This window comes from Eptatretus burgeri, chromosome 2 (assembly GCF_056783735.1).
Source record: "Eptatretus burgeri isolate ZD-2024b chromosome 2, Ebu_testis_v1, whole genome shotgun sequence".
NCBI lineage: Eukaryota > Metazoa > Chordata > Myxini > Myxiniformes > Myxinidae > Eptatretus > Eptatretus burgeri.
In genome coordinates, this window is record NC_140962.1 from 24,510,300 (window position 1) to 24,531,771 (window position 21,472).

At 43.6% G+C, this 21,472-nt stretch overlaps 1 long non-coding RNA gene across 1 annotated transcript; it reads left to right on the forward strand.

Moving 5' to 3' along the window:
* Positions 1-1,270: 1,270 nt before the first annotated feature.
* LOC147031609 (uncharacterized) lies at positions 1,271-13,530 on the forward strand. Its single transcript, XR_015053752.1, has 2 exons — positions 1,271-5,463; positions 11,724-13,530. It is a non-coding gene; the product is annotated as an uncharacterized LOC147031609 (long non-coding RNA).
* Positions 13,531-21,472: the final 7,942 nt, after the last annotated feature.

The following is a 21,472-nucleotide window of genomic DNA, read 5'->3' on the forward strand; positions in this document are numbered from 1 at the left end:
TTTATTTGCATAAACGTATACGTGTATTGCTTTTGTTCCTTTGTTTTACTATAATATATGTGCCTTCTGTGCTTCCGTGAATAAATGTGCTTGTCCGATTGTTCCCCATTTTGCTTCATCTTTTCCTTTTATTGAATCTCCATCTTGCATCACGTAAGGGATTGGTAGTGGGTTTAAAACGCCTGGTAAATAATCTGAACCGTCAAGGTCGACGATAACTCCGCTCGGTTATCCCTGCAGCACGGAACGAGTCGCTTAAGCGGTTCGTGTCCGGAGTCGACCTGTGGCGTGGTACAACTCCTCGGTATGCTATCCACGCGGGTACTTAGGTAAATCGACCATTCGGCAATCAGACCCTATTTTGCGCGGGTAGAATGCGGACTGAGTTGTGGTGAGGTTAAACCCCCAACCATGACTAGCTCCCGGCGTTGTTCCGAGAGGGTCACGACTGAATTGCACGTTCGGTGGGCGAAGCGGCCGCTATTGGTTACACGCGGTCGTTCGCACGCCGGCGGGGCGCGAATTCAGAACTGTATATATATATATATATATATATATATATATATATATATATATATATATATATATATATATATATATATATATATATATATATATATATATATATGCTGTGTTTTAGATCTGTCTGTCATCATCATTAGTAATCAAATATAACTGATTTTAACAATGAGGAGAGTAAGCATGTGAATAGGAAGCTGCAGGTGAATCATCTTCGCATAAGGAATAGTAAGTAGCCTTTCACTGACAAATCACCCTCTTATCTAATATATAAAGAAGAAAGTATGTTTGTGTATTCGTTTATGCATTCAGACCCTGCAGGAAGCAATGCAACCAAACTTTGCATGCATAGCCTCCTCTTTCATCCAGAGGAAGGTCAAGGGCTGTGTTTGGGTTAAAAAAGATTGGACACAAGATAAAACCAGATAATTAGTCTTCAGGCCTTAATCGGGGCTTGTGCTTATTCACTGCATCCCTTTTTTTTTTCCTGGAAGGGATCGAGTAATATGTTTTGTGAAGATCATATGTTAAGGTTGTCGTGATTTGCTGGCAACAACACAAATTTAATTACCATCGTGTTTACAAGTGCACCTGTTATTAAAAAGATTGCTTCACACAGGTATATTATAACACCTCCTTGTTCAGGCCTTGAGTGAGTATGTTGCATATATATATATATATATATATATATATATATATATATATATATATATATATATATATATATATATTAGCTGGGATTTTCCTGAGAGTGGTCAAGTAATATGTTTTGTGAAGATTGTATATTGAGGTTGTCATGATTATTTTCAACAACACAAATTTCCGTGGGCAATGCCGGGTACTTCAGTTAATATATTAGGCTTGTAGTGGAGCTTGTACATAAATCACACTTGGACAAAAACATGAATAAACATTGATGTGCTTTTACTTTAATTCCAAAAACATTGGTAGACAATGGACAATGCTTATGGTGTGTGGGATTTGAAGCTGAGTTCCCCATATTATCAGCAAAGGGTTCAGAAGGGAACACAAACAGTCCAACCCCTTTCATTATTTACTCACGATTTCCGATCTTGCATCTTCTTCTTCTTCTTCTTCTTCTTCTTCTTTTGGCTGCTCCCGTGAGGGGTCGCCACAGCAGATGATCAATCTCCATTTGCTCTGTCCTCCATATCTTCCATTGTCACACCAACCACCTGCATGTCCGCCGTCACCACATCCATAAACCTCCTCTTTGGCCTTCCACTTCTCCTCCTGCCTGGCGGCTGCATCCTCAGCATCCTTCTCCAGATATACCCCACATCCCTCCTGTGCACATGTCCAAACCATCTCAATCTCGCCTCTCTCGCTTTGTCTCCAAACTGCCCGACCTGTGCTGTCCGTCTAATATACTCATTTCTTATCCTGTCCATCCTCCTCACTCCCAAAGAGAATTGCAGCATCTTTAACTCTGCCACCACCAGCTCCACCTCCTGTCTTTTTGTCAGCACCACCACCTCCAAACCATACAACATAGCTGGTCTCACTACCATCTTGTATACTTTCCCTTTCACTCTTGCAGATACCCTTAGATCACAAATCACTCCTGAAACTCTTCTCCACCACTCCATCCTGCCTGCACTCTCTTCTTCACTTCTCGACCACACTCTCCGTTACTTTGGATAGTTGATCCCAAGTATTTAAACCCATCCACCTTCACAACCTCAACTCCTTGCAACCGCACGATTCCACCACCCTCCTTCTCATTTACGCACATGTACTCCATCTTACTCCTAACTGACTTTCATTCCCCTTCTCTCCAGTGCGTACCTCCACCTCTCCCGGCTCGCCTCAGCCTGCTCTCGACTCACTATAGATCATGATGTCATCCTCGAACATCATAGTCCATGGAGACTCCTGTCTGATCTCGTCCGTCAACCTGTCCATCACCATTGCAAACAGGAAAGGGTTCAGAGCCGATCCTTGATGCAATCCTACCTCTACCTTAAACCGATCTGTCATTCTCACCGCTATCACACTGTCCTCATACATATCCTGCACCACCCTCACATGCTTCTCTACCACTCCCAACTTCCTCATACAATACCACAACTCCTCTCTGGGCACCCTGTCATAAGCTTTCTCTCAATCCACAAACACACAATGTTACTCCTTCTGGCCTTCCCTATACTTTTCCATCAACACTCTCAAAGCAAACATCGCATCTGTAGTACTCCGTCCTGACATAAAACCATATTGCTGCTCACAAATCATTACCTTTCCTCTCAACCTAACTTCCACTACTCTTTCCCATAACTTCATGGTGTGACTTATCAACTTTATACCTCTGTAGTTACCACAGCTCTGCACATCACCCTTATTCTAAAAAATCGGTACCAGTACACTTGATCTCCACTCCTCAGGCATCCTCTCACTTTCCAAGATTTTGTTAAACAATCTGGTTAAAAACTCCACTGCCATCTCTCCAAAACATTTCCATGCCTCTACTGGTATCATCTGGGCCAACCGCCTTTCCACTTTTCATCCTCGTCATAGCAGTCCTCACTTCATCCTCACTAATCCATTGCACTTCCTGAATCACCATCTTCACCTCTTCCAACCTTCTCTCTCTCATTTTCTTCATTCATCAGCTCCTCAAAGTACTCCATCCACCTTCTCAACAAACTCTCCTCGCTTGTCAGCACATTTCCATCTGCATCCTTTATCACCCTAACCTGCAGCATATCCTTCCCAGCTCGGTCTCCCTGTCTGGCCAATCGGTAAAAATCCTTTCCCCCCTTCCTTTGTATCCAACTTCTCATACAGCTCGCCATATGCCTTTTCCTTAGCCTCCGCCATCTCTCTCTTTGCCTTGCGCCGCAACTCCTTGTACTGTCTACTTTCTTCATCTCTCTGACTATCCCAATTATTTTTCGCCAACCTCTTCCTCCTTATACTTTCCTATACTTCCTCGTTCCACCACCAAGTTTCCTTGTCTTCCTTCCTCTGTCCAGATGTCACACCAAGTACTTTCCTAGCTATCTCCCTCACCACTTCTGAGTAGTTGCCCAGACATCCCACACCTCTTTACCACCATCCAACACCTGTCTCACCTCCTCCCTAAATTTCACACAACAGTCTTCCTCCTTCAGCTTCCACCATCTGGTCCTTGGTTCAGCCCTCACTCTGTTCCTTAACCTCACCACCAAAATCATCCTACAAACCACCATCCGATGCTGTCTAGCTGCACTCTCCCCTGCCACCACCTTAGAGTCTCCAATCTCTTTCAGGTTGCATCTCCTGCTTAAGACGAAGTCCACCTGTGTGCCTCTTCCTCCACTCTTATACGTCACCGTGTGGTCCTCCTTAAAATATGTATTCACCACCGCCATTTCCATTCTTTTTGCAAAATGCACCACCATCTGCCCTTCCACATTCCTCTCGTTGACACCATGCCGACCCATCACCTCATCATCTCTATTCCCTTCCCCATTGAAATCCGCTCCAATCACCACTCTTTCTTCCTTGGATACACTCTCCACCACTTCATCTAACTCTCTCCAGAAATCTTCTTTCTCCTTCATCTCACACCCCACTTGCGGGGCGTATGCACTGATGACATTCATCACCCCTTCAATTTCCAACTTCACACTCGTCACTCGGTCAGACACTCCTTACCTCCAATACCCTCTTAACATAATCCTCCTTCAGGATTACCCCTACACCATTTCTCCTCCCATCCACACCATCGTAGAACAGTTTGAAACCACCTCCAATACACATTGAAATCCGCTCCAATCACCACACCCTGTATATGTCAGGATTAGACAAGATATCTTGCATCCTTTTACAGTATTCCTGTTTCTATATCGGTTTGGGATGTCTTGCATTATCAAACTGATCTTTACAAAGAACCAAGATAAAATCTCAAATGAAAATAATCTTCAGATAAATACCAATTTGCGAACCATTCAATCTGGAATGAAGATGCCTTCATAATAATGCATTAGACCATTTCAGCAACAGAAGAAAAAAAATCTGTGTTGAAATCATCTTTCCTGTGCAGAGTGCTGTTAAAGAGATGCTGAGGAAAAAGCAAGTTACCATGGAGATCGCTATGGCGATGATGGCTCAAAAAGAGGGGGAAAAATGCAGAAGAGAAATCAAAGAAACTTTTTTTTAATTTCCTTCCAACCATTACTCTGATTTGTAAAATAGAGATAATGAGCTTAATCTCGTGTACTCTCAATTAAAATCCAAATGAATTTTGTTGTCGGTTACATGCAGCAGTTAACATACAAGTATATTTGTTTACGTCAAATATAAAACAAGCTGTCATACATCAATGCTCACTAAATGACATAGCTTGGTTGTGCTGTGGTCCATTACAACAAATGTACACATTACTTCTGCAACCTTTAACCATGTGACAAATGGAGATGCGGGGAAAACAGCTTGTGCTAGCCTGGGGACAGATTTTAAGTGATGCCTACACAATGTACATGATAAAAGCAGTGTTCAGTGAAGAGGAAAGCTCCTATATTTTAGAAAATCATATTTTGATTGAGAAAAATGGACACAATAGAGAGTACTACACGATCAGTGAGCTAAAGCAGTAGATTGTCCATCAGTGTACAACAGGAAAAAAAGTGCTTCAGAACCCTCTCCTCTCTCCCCCCCCCACCCCTGAAGGCAGGTTCAATGCTGCTAAGGCAGTCTCATGGCAAGAATTGCATGTTTGCACAAGAATTGCAAGTGGTTTGCACAATAATTGTCCACGCACACGGACACCACAACCCCCATCATCCACACTACAATCCTCTTGCACACTATTTTTTGACAAACCCATTCCATTTCTTATGATCTCTCTCAATCTATGCTATGAGAGCCATTTGTGTCTGTCTGTGTGTCATCATTTTTCTCAGAGATGGCTGAACGGATCTTCAAACTTTCAGAGATTCATCAGTGAGTACTGGGGAGTGTTTTTGGCAAAAAAAAACTTTAAAAATACTGTATTGAAAAGAAAAGGTTTGATCTTTTGAATTTTTAAAATAACTATATCGTGCCGAAGCCTTTGTACCTATGTGAAAGGTAATATTAAATGATCCCCAACCCCATTCCTTAGTGGGTAAAGGGAAAAGTTTTAGGCCACCACCAAAAAAAAAAACAGAAAAAAAGAAGAAAAATTATTTCTTCAAAATGCCAACAGGATTAGAAAAGCACCAGGCAATGCCAGGTACCCATGCTAGTTTTTTCAGGGTGTCCCAAAAGTTCGGATCCATCGGCATTTTTCCTCATATAAAATTTGAAAATTTTATTTTTCTTTCAGATCCAAGATGGCTTCGAAACTAACAATATAAGATCGAATTGAACTCATTCTCATGTACGCAAGACAAGATTCTTCACATAGAGGAGTTGCTGCCGAATTCAATCGAAAGCATCCTGATAAGCATCCAATAACACATTCCACTGTTAAAGTGTTTCAACGTTTTAGGTTGAGAAATGTTCAACGTTCTTGTATTCAGCGTATAAACAAGTGTCGCGAAGTCCAAGGCCGTCAATTTGAGCATTTACTGTAATAAAACTTTAAATAAATTTTTGCATATGGATCCTGACTTTTGGCACACTGTATATGTCAGGATTAAAAAAAATTGTCACTATTATAAATCTGCATTTCATCTACAATGCAGCAAAGGAGGGTGACTTGCATGAAAAACAAGAAAAAGAGCAGAGATTGTAAAAAAAAAAAAAAAAAAAAAATCCCCCTCGTTCCACATGAGGAGTACTTGCTACGTGCCATGGTTCAATTTTATCCTTGATGTGGTTTCAGAGATACAGAGGTCCAAAGTTTTTCTGTTTTACCAATATGGCTGCCACGTCACGTGACCCATGACGTCATAATTATCATTAAAACATTCTACATGAGCAGTAATTATCATTAAAACATTCTCCATGAGTAGTCGCACCTATGGTGAAAATTCTCAATCCGACAAGCGGTTGCAGAGAAAAACACGAAAGTTATGTGCGGACAAACAGACAGATGACAAACAGACAAACAAACGGACCCAAATTCAGTACCCTCTCCTCTGGCAAGGGTAACAATATTTTGTGCAAAATTGTAGGCCGGATGAAGCTGAAACTTCCATCTTATAGTAAGCAAAAAAAGGGTGCTTCGTTGTTTTTTTTACTATCACATAGGTATGGAAGCAATAATAACAAGGGAGATGTGGAGCACCCCTCCCTTTATATGGAACGATTTCTCTGTATGCAACTTTAACACAGGGACTGAAAATTCGTTTCTCAGCTTCCATTGGACGAAATTGGCTGCAACTTTCAGAACTAAATCCTTTGTACGTCAAGGTAATATGTTCCAAATTTCATTAATGCCAATTTCTGCATTCTTGAGTTTTTAATGAAAAACCTCAAAAATCACGTTGGCGTCTCTTTGTCCGTCTGTCCATCTGCCCAAAATGTGTTGGCGCTCATATCTCAAAGGCAAAACATTGAAACGAGCTGAAACTTTCAATATACATCGAACAATACGTCTAATTAATGGCTTTCAAAACAAATTCCACCAAAGTGCCATAGTTTTGCTTCTTTGCTCATATTCTACTGTCGATGCATCATCCATAAATAACTCAGATATATAATGCAATTCTGCTTGGTTTCCACCGGAGGGCAGCACTATCGATCATTTATGGATGATCTGATTCGTGCTTCTGATTAGATCAATTTATTTGTGCATCAAATAAGTCGTCTACAATTGTACGTACACATTACCCTGCACTCGCAAAGCGAAAAGTAGGGTTAGGCGATCGGTAGCGTGCGTACGTATGTCGTACATGTCTACATTTTGGTAAGATCAAAAACCATTCAGCAGAGGAAATTGAAACTTTACCAGATGTTCAATGACCATGTGATATAGCGGTCACTCTTTTAAGGTCAACATCGGCGAATTTTCTAAAATACTCAATTTTCATCGGATTGACTTGAAATTTGAACAAGATTTTCATATCACCACACCAAATTCAACCACCCATTATTTTTGAGGTCAACTTCAACTAAAATGTCAATATAGGCCAAATTTCTGAAGTCCTCAATTTTCATCTGATTGACTTGAAATTTGAACAGGATTTGCACATTTGGTCATCGAGTTTAACTTTCAATTATTTTTGAGGTCAACAATGACCAAAATTTCTAAAATTGTCAATTGTCATCTGATTGACTTGAAATTTGAACAGGATTTTAATATCAGCTCACTGACTTCAACCACCAATTATTTTTGAGGCCAACATAAACCAAAAGGTCAATATAGGCCAAATTTCTGAAGTCTTCAATTTTCATCTGATTGACTTGAAATTTGAAGAGGATTTGCACATCAGGTCATTGAATTCAATTACCAATTATTTTTGAGGTCAACATAGGCCAAAAGGTCAACATATACCGAATTCTTAAAATTGTCAATTTTCATCCAATGAGCTTGAAGTTACAAAAAAATTGGGAAAAATTCCAGGGGCATAGAAAAGGCCCTTTAATATGGTATGTGCTATGTGGCAAACTATAGAAAAGAAGGGACATTGCATAGCTTGTGGAAAATACCAAACTATCGAAAATAAAAGTTCATATGAAGAGGCGTCCCACATATATAGGTTAAAACCCGTCAGTGTGTAAAGTTATTTGTGTACCTTGAAAACGAAAACACATGAGATAATGTGCAAGTGTGTGATTCCTTTGTTTAAAAAATGGTTCCCCTTCACATTAACTTTTCTCGAGCATAACTTGGTTCCTCCGAAGAACACAAAGGTAGTACAGCGTGTGCATGAGATTTTTTTTGAATGTCTATTCTTTTCTATTGTTTGGTATTTTCTACAAGCTTTGCAATGTCCCTTCTTTTCTATAGTTTTCCACATGGCACATACCATATAAAGGGGCCTTTTCTATGTCCCTGGAATTTTCTCCAATAATTACTGGAGTTAATTGCATGAAGGTATATAAGGATTGAATCAGTGGTAATGGTTTTGTTTGTTATAACCAGAATAAGTTGTTTCTCCCAAATGATTATCCTAATCAGTCAAAGTTACATTGTGCACTAGGAGGCCTGCATATTGCTAAGTGGTTCATGTGGTTTCACTGAATATTGCTAAGCCTCAAGCAAATATTGTGAAGTTTGGGATGAATTAAAGTCTGCAATAATGTTTTCTTCGTGTTTTAGAGCCACAACAGGTTGTGTCAATAACTAGTTCATTTTGCATACTTCTTCTTTGTTTGCATGCAGCACAAGGCTGTGGGGTAGCATCATTGGCTGAAGGTGCAGCTGTGCTGCTGATATAATGCCCTCTTTTGGTTGGGGCAGGAATTTGTAATTTTTTTCATGGGGCCAGAGATCACACTGGAAGTACAGTTAACATAAAATAATAATAAATAAATAGTATGCATGGTAATCTAGATTTATAAGGAAATCCTAAACAACACCCATAAATGTGTTATTGTTGACTGTGATCATGTACCGATTGCATGAACTGGACTGCATGTTATGATGTGACTCAGTGCTGTTGCAGTAGTTGCCATCTTAGAGAAAACGCAACGAGACCAGCTCTCTTTCTCCAGCTCTCTCTCTCTCCAGCTCTCTCTCTCTCTCTCTCTCTCTCTCTCTCTCTCTCTCTCTCTCTCTCTCTCTCTCTCTCTCTCTCTCTCTCTCCAGCTCTCTCTCTCTCTCTCTCCAGCTCTCTCTCTCTCCAGCTCTCTCTCTCCAGCTCTCTCTCTCCAGCTCTCTCTCTCTCACACAGAATACAGGCAAACATTGCCACATATCCTATTTACACTTCTTTTTTTCCTTCTCCGGCATTGAGCCACCAGATTATTAATTCCTTTCGATTTCAGTTCACACACCAATTTTTCACAAACTACCTCATTACATCTACTCGACTGTAACTGCGTAACTGCCGCTGCACAGATTCATTCCACCACAGAGCAACCAACCGTCTAGCATGTTCGATGAAATCAACAGGCCATTGATTAAGGTATGCCAACCGCTGTGGGAAGCAAGGAGAAGCTGACATTTTGGGCGTTGACCCTTCGATAGAGCAATAGAGATCAAGGTGATGGTTGGATTCCTCTAACGAAAGGTTAATGCTCTCAAGGCTAGGTTCTCCTTGCTTCCCATGGCGGTTAGCATACCTCAATTAACATCCTGATTTCATCCATTGTTCTTCCTGTCCACTGACGCAGATTGACACAAACATTCACCAGCAAGACTAGTTCTTCATTCTACATGCTTCCAGATGGCATTATAACATCAGCGAGTTTGTCTTTGGATTACCTGCTGGGCCCTGGTGTTGAGTGGATATATTGAGCTGCCTTTCAGGGTGGTGTGAATACAGTCACAATGATGGCTTGCCCATTCCCCCTTGCCTTGAAGAGGCAGTGAAAATGAACAGACAGATTCCAACATTGCATATATTGTGGGAAACCACGATATGTATTGTAATATGATGATTGCCTTCAATACATACTATTATCATATGTCATTAATGTCAACAACTATGATTGTAAATACGAATCATTTGAGAAGCACTCTAACAAGGAATAAATGAAGGTAAAGTGTCCACAATTTTCACCGAACAAAAAATACAGAAACAAGTATAAAAATATATTTTTTTTCAATGCAAAAGGATGGAGGGATATGGCAATGCCAAAAGGTAGGCAAAATTGATGGTGCAATAGCATGAAAATATGCCAGATCCACCTTTACATCCTTTTTCACTGAATTAATTTGAAACAGAAAAGGAAATCGAGTTATCCAAAATATATAATCAAAGATAACATGTAGCACCTGTCTGGGTTTTTGCAGAACCCTGTCTGTTGAATAACCAACAACATTCCCATGCACTACATGAAGGTCTCAAGAGAGGTGTACTTTCAGGATATCAAAATCCAGATAGACTCTAAACTATAGAGAAAAGTACTTCGTTTTGGCAAGATGATAATAATATATCCTTCAGTGCCTGGCGATGCCGCCGTGTAGCACATGGAGACGGAATTGGGAGGGAGAGGTGTATTTCTGAGATGAATATGTGCAAATGATACCTTTTAGCTCTGACACGAGCCTAGACGTAGGATACCAAAAAAAAATGCTTAGTTTGTGTTCAAATGTAGCGACGTGTATAACGTTTAGTGAATACCTTCTGGTCGCGATGGTGCAAACAATATCCCCCGAACCTGCAGCCCTGTACGTGGTGGAAAGTCAAGAAACACAACCTTTGTGTCAGTGACATCATTATGCTGAAGGCGGATGCGTACAGGAACGGCTGGCCCTAGGTCAGGGTCAGGTATGGGAGCATGCGTCAGAACAGCGCGTCGCTGTGTCCACTTTCCGCCGGTACTCCAGGGGCCTCCGTCTGGCCATCCCCCAGGCAGATGCCAGGCCTATCCCCATCTCCTTGAGATGATGGCCCTAGAGACGCGTGATTGAGACATTGCCCAGCGCAGACAGTCGGGTTCAAAAAGTGCGAATCCACACCATGAAGGACGACAAACCCCATATCTCCCTGCATCCCGTAACTGAGGTCGTGCTGCTTATACCAGCGGGGCAAGAGTGAATTCTGTCATCGTTTCTATTAACTGTGAAATTTCATTTTCTCATGTTATTTTCCACGATGTCCCTATCTATTCGCCATAGTTTGGTCCATTAATTTCATGACTGTAGCATATGACGTACTGTGTAGGCAGTTTATTAGCCCCTGTTGGACTTGGTCCGAAATGGGGGCTTATGTATTTTGTCTTGATTTTTGTGTCCGTGCGTGAGTGCATCCGCAACGATATCTCAGACATGTATGGACTGATTTTGTTCAAACTTGGCACAAGCACACTTCATTGATGGCATAGACAAGCACCTCACTTTATTTTGCGATCTGATGAAAGATGGCGAACTGTTAGACTGGCGGCCATTTTAGTTGTAAATAAATATGGGCTAGCCATTTAACTCCGTACAGCAAAATTACTGAAACAACCGGAGCTATGACATTTTATGTCTTTTTTCATTGATAATGTTACTTTGTAATTTAGTCACTCTTGAGTGAATTGTCAAAAGGTTCAACGGTTTGCAAAATACGATCCCAGCCATGTGATCTCGGTGATTGAAGGACATTGTGCACTGAATGGTAAAATCAGTTTGCTACCATTACGTGCCAAACCCTGTTGCGCTTGTGTGATAACGTGTGCAACAGGATGTAGAAGCTTCACGATTCAAAAGTACATCGTCAGCCTTATGCTGTTGGTGAAGCAGTGCACCTCAAGAGAAGTGTTTCATCCCATAGGAAGCAAAAAATTTGTGGAATCGATGGCTTGGTCGTTACTACGTCGTAGCAGCTCTTGGCCCCGTGACGTGCAAGATTATTTCTCCTTTGTCCAATCATACTACAACTGCAAACTTCTGGAACTTAAAACATGCCTACCCATTATCAGAAGGCCAGCTGGACCCAGAACCTGAAAAATTGGTTACCTCTGGGCGGAACCCTTTGATCTCTCGGTTAGACCCCCACCGGTTACCCATGACACTTCAGACAAAGACATGATGGGTCGGCAAGGTCAGTTCCAAAGTGCCGCAGCCATGTTCCTCAACCTTTCCATTCTTGACAGTTCCCCACTGGGAATGACTTCCGACAATCAACGTCACTGCAGTCTCTGATGCGTCACCAACTGCCCCTACAACAATTCCCTTATGGGGTTCTTCATGGAAACCAAAAACCTGTACACAGATACGACCCATCTGACACAAGATGTGTTGGAACCTTGCCTGTTGCAGCTGTAGCTTGTTAACCTCTTGATTGGTATATTGCTACTTAGCATAATGGCATCCTACATTATATGCTATTCTTTCTTCCGTGAAAAGGGAAGGAATTCCATGAGTTACTTTAGAAATTGTGTGTACATCACTGATTGTTGTACATGTTGTCTACACGATTGCTGTATGCACATGCTAGTTGCATTGTATGTAAATTGCCAGATTTTTAAACGTGCACCTAAATTTATTTCATGTTTTAACATTTTCCAATTGGGAAATAATTTCATCTTAATTTGTTTCTTGTAAAATTTAATTTTTGACATGTGAAAGCAAATGTTGAGTCATTTTCAACTAAAGAGAGAGGAATGTCACAACTATGTTTTATCGCGTTGGTATTTGTACGATGACGTAATATTGTTACGAATCTGGAACCCATCGCACACAACAGCCAGAGCCCTTATATATCAGTTATATCGGTATGCGTTTATAGTTAGGGTCCCGTCCCTTGCTCAATGGGTAATTAAGTGTACGTGCGCTGCGAAGTTGTTTTATAGTCAGGTCTATAAATCCTTAGATCTGATAAACCAACCACCCTGCCATTCCCATTCACAACTCCTCCACTGAACTAGCGCTTTTCCAGGCTCCCCTTGCTGTTCAGTTGGAGTTTTCACAGTGCGTCAACACACCTGATCCCTGTCCAACCAAGCGCGGACAGAGCGTCCGACACCGAGGCTCCGCCCCACTCAGGGAGCGGATAAAAAGACCAGGCTTCCTTTGGAGTGTCGTGTTTGTGTTGGCGTCAGAGCCTGGTTGCGTGTCAGAGCCTGAGGAGAATCATTTGCTTCGCCTGCCTCGCTGCCTCCTCGCTTGTTTTGCCGTCTGGATCGTGCTGGCATCTTCCGCTCCACTCCTGATGCCTTCGTCCTTGATGCCACGTGAAAGCTGCGGGTTTGAGTCCCGCCACTGAGCCAGATCGTCGAAGACTGTACGAGGCGGACAGGTCCAAGCACAGGCTCTGGTCTCCAGGTCACCTTTTCTTTTGGCTGTGTGTCTGTGTGTCTCTCTTCTTAATGGTGTGTCTCTTATGGTGTGTCTCTCTTCTCTCTGTGTCTGTGGGCCCCGTCTCTTAAGTAGAATTGTTAAGTGCTTTTGCTCACTGTATATTGCCTGCCTGATATTCGGATAACTCTGCCCTTACGTGCTTCCTGCCCTGATTATTATTGTAATAAATTTCCCTATTGTTGAATGTCCGAGCTCGTTCCCTGTCATTTCTCTTATTGGCTTAGCACGGTACATGTTGAGGAATAGCGAGACAGTAAATTGTTCATTTGGATTGAAGGGCCTTGGTAACCATGCGCTCGGGTTACACACAGTTCGGGCACGGTAATGGCTCGTCCCGCTCGAGGTCTGTCGAGGGTGTGAATTCCCCGGTAGCTTTGCCGCATGGGTAATTAGGTATATTGAAGTTTGGCAATTAACCCTACCCCACGCGGTCGAATTATTGGCGATGCATGGTCCTGTAAGGGACCCGTGCCTTTCAGACTTATCCGAGGGTTACGACCTAAATTCCGGTGTATTCGGCGGAGCCGACTCTACTGCTCCCTCTAGTGGTCGTACTCGCCACCGATACCCGGCACCACAAGAATATGTCGGTGGAACTACTTGAGAGATGAGTGCGCCTGCATGCATAATGGTGGTGCAAGTACAGAAAGCTTGAATGAATGTCAGGTCAGGCCAGGTATGGGAGCATGTGCCGGAGCAGCACATCGCTGCGTCTACTTTCTGCCGGTACTCCAGGGGCCTCCGTCTGACCATACCCCAGGCAGATGCCTAGTCCATCCCAATCTCCTTGAGACGCTGATCAATGTCTGCTGAATAAACTCCTATTTGTCTCCTGTCGATCTGCTTCTGATTCAACACAGCTCTGAAATCAATGCACTTTACTGATGCTTCGGACCGTGGTAAATCAAATACGAACTCATATACGTGTGAACTCATTCCTATCGCATAAAGCAACACAATTTACACAACATTATGTTCAGGAGGTAGCCCAAGGAAGATCGAATGACCCCCTTTGTAATTGATAAATTTAACTCGTACTTAATAAACTGTGGAAAACATTAAATCTATTTACTGTGTGCAAATGAATAAATAACAAGGCATATGTGCTTGGATGTATGTGTATTCAATGAACACGATGAGAAACTGCCCCAGATGCTTATCAAGGTATCACCAGATCGATTTTTGATCGATCGAAAGGGTGTAACTGCAAAAACATAAAGAAAATACTGTAGAGAACAAAAAAAACCCCCTGGAATCTCAATTTTAATGGGTCTGTTTTCGTTTGACAGTAGGGCTGGCAAGATAGCCAAGATCCTGAAGGTATGCATGTAGAGCTCTTGCAGGTGTCTCTCTGTGGCAAATATAAAGGTGTTATCGATTTACACTCTTATGTGGACCTGAACAAGCACAATGTTTCCAGTAATAATTCAGTATGAGACTGTAAGAACGGCTGGTTGCAATCGACATTAATCGAGGTCCAAAAAACACCTTATGAGATTGTCAATACGTGAAGGAAACTCTTGAGAGATCCACTTGGGATTGTCCTCTTTCAGAGTGTATTTTTTGGGGTTGTCTTTTTTCGGAATGTCCCTCTCTTTTTATAGCTCACCTGAACTTTAGTTAGGTGAGCTTCTGCGATCTAGCAGTGTCCGTAGGTGAGTGAATCAGTCAGTGAGTCCATAAACACTCAGGTCATTATTGCTTGAACCAAACACACGATTTTGATGAAATTTGGCCACAAGCTGCATAACTGATGCGGTCAATAAACATTCATTAGGTATCAAAATCTATGCTCATTAAGGGGTTCTTCAAGGGTTTTTTTGACCCCCACAGAATAGGTATTTTCTCTCTTCTCCAAAACTACACACACAATTTTGATGAAACTTGAACACAACCTTCATCACACGTAATTTACCAAAGTGTATCGACCGCATCAAAATCTGCACTCATTCAGTGGGTCTACGGGGGGGGGGGGGGTGATGACCCTCCTTCCAAAATAGGTATTTGCTGTTTCCTCCAAAACTACACCCACAATCTCGATTAAACTTTACCACAACCTTCATCACCAGTGATATAATGAAGAAATAAATAAATAAATAAAAGATCATCACAAGGTGGGGTTGAACCACCAACTTTTCAATTAACAGCCAAATGCACTACTGACCAGTTGTGCCACAGAGACAAGTTATTCACCAGAGACCAGTTATGTCCAGTGGACATGTTTATTTAACATAAGCAAACACCACCCATCGCTTCGCTGATGTGAATACTAAAAGAGGGGGAGGAAAAGATGGGGGAGACAGAGGGGGGGTAGGGGAGAGTGAGACCACCATGTTCTATATAAAACCACACTATCTACCTGCATGCATGCTCATACATGTAGCGACCTTTGCACACTTCCGGTTGGCTCACTGAATCATACCTGTTACACTATGGGGAAGCAGTTTTAAATTAATAAAAAACAAACCATCAGTCCAATGTGGTCCATTTAACACAGGTGGAGGGGTGGGAGAGTGAGGGGTGGGAGAGTGAGGGGTGGGAGAGTGAGGGGTGGGAGAGTGAGGGGTGGGAGAGTGAGGGGTGGGAGAGTGAGGGGTGGGAGAGTGAGGGGTGGGAGAGTGAGGGGTGGGAGAGTGAGGGGTGGGAGAGTGAGGGGTGGGAGAATGAGGGGTGGGAGAGTGAGGGGTGGGAGAGTGAGGGGTGGGAGAATGAGGGGTGGGAGAATGAGGGGTGGGAGAATGAGGGGTGGGAGAATGAGGGGTGGGAGAATGAGGGGTGGGAGAATGAGGGGTGGTGGAGTGAGGGGTGGTAGAGTAAGGGTTAGGGGTGGGAGAGTAAGGGTTAGGGGTGGGAGAGTAAGGGTTAGGGGTGGGAGAGTGAAGGGAGGGGTGGGAGAGTGAAGGGAGGGGTGGGAGAGTGAAGGGAGGGGTGGGAGAGTGAAGGGAGGGGTGGGAGAGTGAAGGGAGGGGTGGGAGAGTGAAGGGAGGGGTGGGAGAGTGAAGGGAGGGGTGGGAGAGGAGGGATGAGAAAGGGGGTAGCTAGGAAGGGGGGGAGAGCGAGGAAGTGTGGTTGGGGTGAGCGACTCCTCACCAAGTGACGCTACACACTCCAGGAGGTGGGTGGGAGTGAGGAGGAGAGGGGTGAAGTGGGGATGGGGAGGGGGGTTTGGAGAAGGCAAGCATGAGGGGAGGGGTTTGTTTGGCTGCGGGACTTGTGGGGAAAGGGGAAGGGGGGGTAGTACAGGATTGAACAAAATGGGGTAGGTTAAACAGCACACAGAGACCGCTGGGAGATGTCCATGGGGGTGGAGAGGGGAGGGGGTTGGGAGGAGGAGAGGGGAGGGGAAGGGAATGAAGTGAGAGGGGAGGGAAGGGGAGACTGCATGAGTGGGTGGGGGAGGCTGTGCGAGTGGGTGGGGGAGGCTGTGCGAGTGGGTGGGGGAGGCAGCATAATGTCAAGGGGTGGCAGTGTGAGGAGAGGGGAGGTTAAGCAGCATGAGGGGAGGTTAAGGCTGCATAAGGGGAATGGAAAGCAGCGAAAGGGCAAGGGAAGGAAGCATGAGGGGGGGGAGCAGTGTAATGGGAATGAAGGCAGGGTAAGGGAAGGAAGCGTAAGGGGAGGTAAGTTGTGTACCAGAGCGATAAAACATGCCCAAACGGCAATGTTTACTTTTTAACCGCTGTAGTCTAAATAAAACTGGGCGGAAAACTCTTCCTCTTTGATCTTCTTCCTCACTTATAATAATGTGAGTCTCCATCAATAACGTTTCTCCTATCGATTAGACTCAGAAGACGATGATTAAACACCACCTTTTAAAGCATCACAAAGCAGGTAGTTCAACTTGTTACACAGGTGTGAAAATGATACGAAAAATTTCAATAATTTATTCACGCGATTTTTAAAGGGTGAAACTTAATTTTTATTCCATTGTTAGTTTTTTTTTAGCAATTACGTAAAGATTGGTATTTCCATCAGCGAAGTGACATGTCTTACTTCTGCTGGCTTTGAAACGAACAGCTAGGCAGCTTGGTGAGCGCTCACAAAGTGGCTTAAGTACTCGAATGGAATAACTGGCTTGGCAAGCAATTACGGATTGCTGATCGGTCATATAAACCGATGCACCTGGAAACGCCCAAGCAATGTCCGAATTGGACAAACACTTTTTTAGCAGTCAGAACTGCTGCGAAGTTCAATTCTGGAGCTTAAATTTTGTAATTCGGCTTGGTTTAAGGGATTCTCGAGGCTATGGTATGTGTGGAAATTAAATAAAGCCACAAACGCTGTTGTCTCCAGGCGTTTATATAAGCATTGCAATGTACCCAGCGATTTGTAGCTATGATGAGCAGGCATTCAATAATACGAGGAAAGTTAACAACAAAAATCGTTAAGAAATCGTTGCGGCCTGTTCCAAATCGAGGAATGGTTAAGCAGGCCAAAAAAAACATGGCAAATTAAGACCCGAGCGAATTTACCCAGGATATGCCTTAAGACTCCAATGAGGTGGCCGAGGATCTCCGAATGATGGATATAATTAAATAAGGCTGTTAATTATCTTCAAAAGAGGTGTTTTAATTAACCCAAACACCCAATTTTCACTCATTGACTCCCTTGGAGTTCCCTTAGTATGCATGCAAAGTTTCAGGCTGTGAGGTTTCAAGGTCTTGGAGTTAAGCGCGTGCACACACACACACACACACACACACACACACACACACACACACACACACACACACACACACACACACACACACACACACACACACACACACACACACACGATCGTCGATTTGATGGAAAATAAATAATCGCATTGTGATGCCACCACAAGAACTCCATTTTTCACTCAATCAAAAATAAACCCTCCCCTCGAAGGGGGGTTCGAAGACGCTCCTTCATATTGAACCAAGTTGTTATTTTTTTTGTGTTCATCTTCTCGCATGTAAAGGTTGACAGGAACTTGTCTTTCACATTGTGCTCGGAATCTCTTCAAGAGCTAATTGCTCTTCATCAGGTAGTTGAACAAGGCTTAACTTTCCGAACGATCTTTCATCTTCAATCCCGTCATGTGAGCAAACCGAGGCTTGAATCGCCGAATAAAATGCTTTCGCTTTAAAGATGTAAAAATGTGTTTGTCTCCAATCTCCATGGCAACATGAAATTAATGAAAATGGGTTTATGGCATCTTTATCGTTTAACTGATATTTATCACTCACATATTCAGAACGATTTGAATTTCCTCAAATTGCCAGTTGATTTTGTGAGTTTTTAAAAGAATAGATTTAAGAAACTGGACACAGGTGTAGTTGGAGATACCTTACAGACAATATATGTAGAGATGTTTAGTGGTGAAACTTTGTCTTCCCCCTTGCTCCCTCCTCATCCTATTTTCATGTGGTGCTCGATTTGACAACAATTAAGTCATCCTGGTATTAGCTGAAGGGATTTTATTCAGCAATTTTAGACCAAATGAATGGAAAAAGAACCCGGCAACACACGGAGTATAAACACACCGTAAATACTGTTACGCCTGTGGAAATTCGCAGAACACCATAAAGGTTCCTTAGTTCAGTTAGATCGATAAGTCTGTGTTCAGTTAGATTTCCCCACCGTTGTTTAATGGGCTTTCTTCGTGTTAACCGGGCTGTGATCCTTTGAGGTAGGTTTTTATTTTTCTATGGTTATTTTGAACCAACCACATCTCCACCACCATCACAACAACCAACATTGCTCCCCTTAACCACAACGCCAACCACGCCACCAATGCCACAACCACGATCGCCAACCACCTAACCACCTTCGCCGCTACGCCAGCTATCAATTCCCTTCTCCACGGACTCATTCCAACCATCTCTCCGCATTCAGTCAATAAACGCGAGCAAAAGGAAGGAAGTTGAGGGCGCGTGGATTTTTCCCGCCTAATATTCCCGCCTAATATTCCCGCCTGTTTTCTCCTCACTTGGTGTGGGGGGAGGGCGAGGCAGATCGTTCGCCATTGGTCGGTTCGTGGAATGAGGCGCTGGGAACGGAGGAATGCCCCTTTTCGGGAAGCTTCTCGCAGGAACTGGAAGGGGGGGCGGAGCAGAAAATGGGGAGTCAGGCGTTGGAACCTGGGGAATAAAAAGGCGCATGAGACGCCAGGTTTGTGCGTTGTTGGTCGTCGAGTTGTATTGTCACTTCGGGGGAGCTTAGTCTCTTCGTGGCATTGGGGATTGCTGCTGCTCCGTGGTGTTCGAGATCCGGGTGCCAAGTCGTGAGGGTTGTGTGCGGTGGTCCAGGGTCGAGGCGTGCACGAGGAGAGTGCCGGAGAGAGCTCGCCGACTGTCGCACCACGAGGGTGCAGGTAACCAGCGTCGGTCTCGTGGGACCCATTCGGTCAGCCAAGTCCCATGCCATAAAGGCCCACGGGCCCAGTCTGACCCCCCTGTCTGTGGGAGTGGTCTTTTCTCTTCCTTTGTGTGAATGATGTGGCGCCGTGTCCATAAGTAAACCTGTTAAGTGCCTGTGAAATGATAATAATAACATTCGGTCGTGGTGCTTTCCCTTGCTTTTGTTTGCCTTGCTCGTGTCTTTGTCCCCGTCCCGTGTATGCTTTTCTCGATACGTGCATGATTGTTCCATTGTATACGTGTTTCATTATTATAAATGTGCTTGGTTTAAATGTACCCCGTTCGTCGCGTCCTCCTTTCACCACATTGAAATGCCATCTTGCATCGCGGAATAAATAGCTGGGTTTTAAACACCCGTTAAATAGAATCGGATCTGGCGAGGTCGGGCGATAATACCCGCTCGTTATCACTGCAGAACGGAATGGACCGCTTAAGCGGTTCGTGTCCCAAGCCGACCTGCGTCGAGGTACGGCCGCCCGTTCGGCTGCCCGCGCGAATACTTAGGTATATCGAATTCGGCGAGTGACCCTATCTTGCGCGGGTAGAAAATTGGCTCGGCCGTGGTGGGGTTGAAGACCCACCCGTGACAGGGTTCCGGCGTTGCTCCGGAAGATCACGACTGAATTGTCCGTCTGGTGGGCGACGGGGTTGCTATTAGTGGAAAGCGGCCGATCGCATGCCGGCGGGCGCGAATTCGTAACAATACAATCATCAATTATCTTCACACATCAATGACAATCAAAATAACATCACCATTACAACAAATCCACCACCACTCAGGTTGTGATCATCCCCACCTCAACGTGTATTCTCATCCCTCTAGAAATCTCATAAAACTTCCTTTGTCTAACTTCTCTCCAACATCACTTTGAATTATTATCTTTGTTGAAAAGAAATCTCATTTCCATATTTCAAATTAAATAAATAACAAGTATAATTAAGTACCCAAACAGTTTAATTACTTGATGCAGCAAACTTCCAATCCAAGCCTGGAGTAGGGACAACTGGACAAACTCAAACAGGTCCAAGTCACTTGCACGTCACCACCAGGAATCAACTTCAACAAAATTAATTTACACCATTCTTAATTCCTTCGTAAAGTCACCTCCAAGAAGTTATTGCATGCACAACGTCATCAATCAGTGATGAGGGATGAACAACCACTGCCTCAGCATCCAGCAGATAATCTCGAGAAGTGCATAATCTACTCAACCTTGATGTCCCAGAAAGCGTGGGAAGAACCGTCCTTGTTCGGCTCGGAGGAGGCCTGACCCTGCAACTAGTATGTGTTGCTGACTCATTGCAGTCACCACCGCTCAGCCTTCTCCCGACGTCCAACTGGTACAATCCTCCAAGGGGTAACTCTTGAGAGTGACTGATTGATCCACCAGAGTGACCCCACGGACTCTCCACCAGGCGGACCTCGTCCGGCGGCTCACCAACTCACCTCCTCTCATTCCCACTCCCGCATCCTCTTCTTCAACCCTCCTCCCACCGGAAGTGACGTCACCGCTCCCTCTTCCCACAAGCTCACAGGGACATTATCTCCACAAACGTTTCCTATTTTTATTCTGATCAAATCAAAATCTGTTACGACAGCAAAATGTTTCATTTAATTTCACATCCCTCAAATAAATTGCCTTGTTAACATTTCAACACAGAATAACTACTCTCAATCTAACTGAAGGGATAAAAGGAACACACTGGACTAAATTTCATTTTCCTACACGATCATTCGCCACCA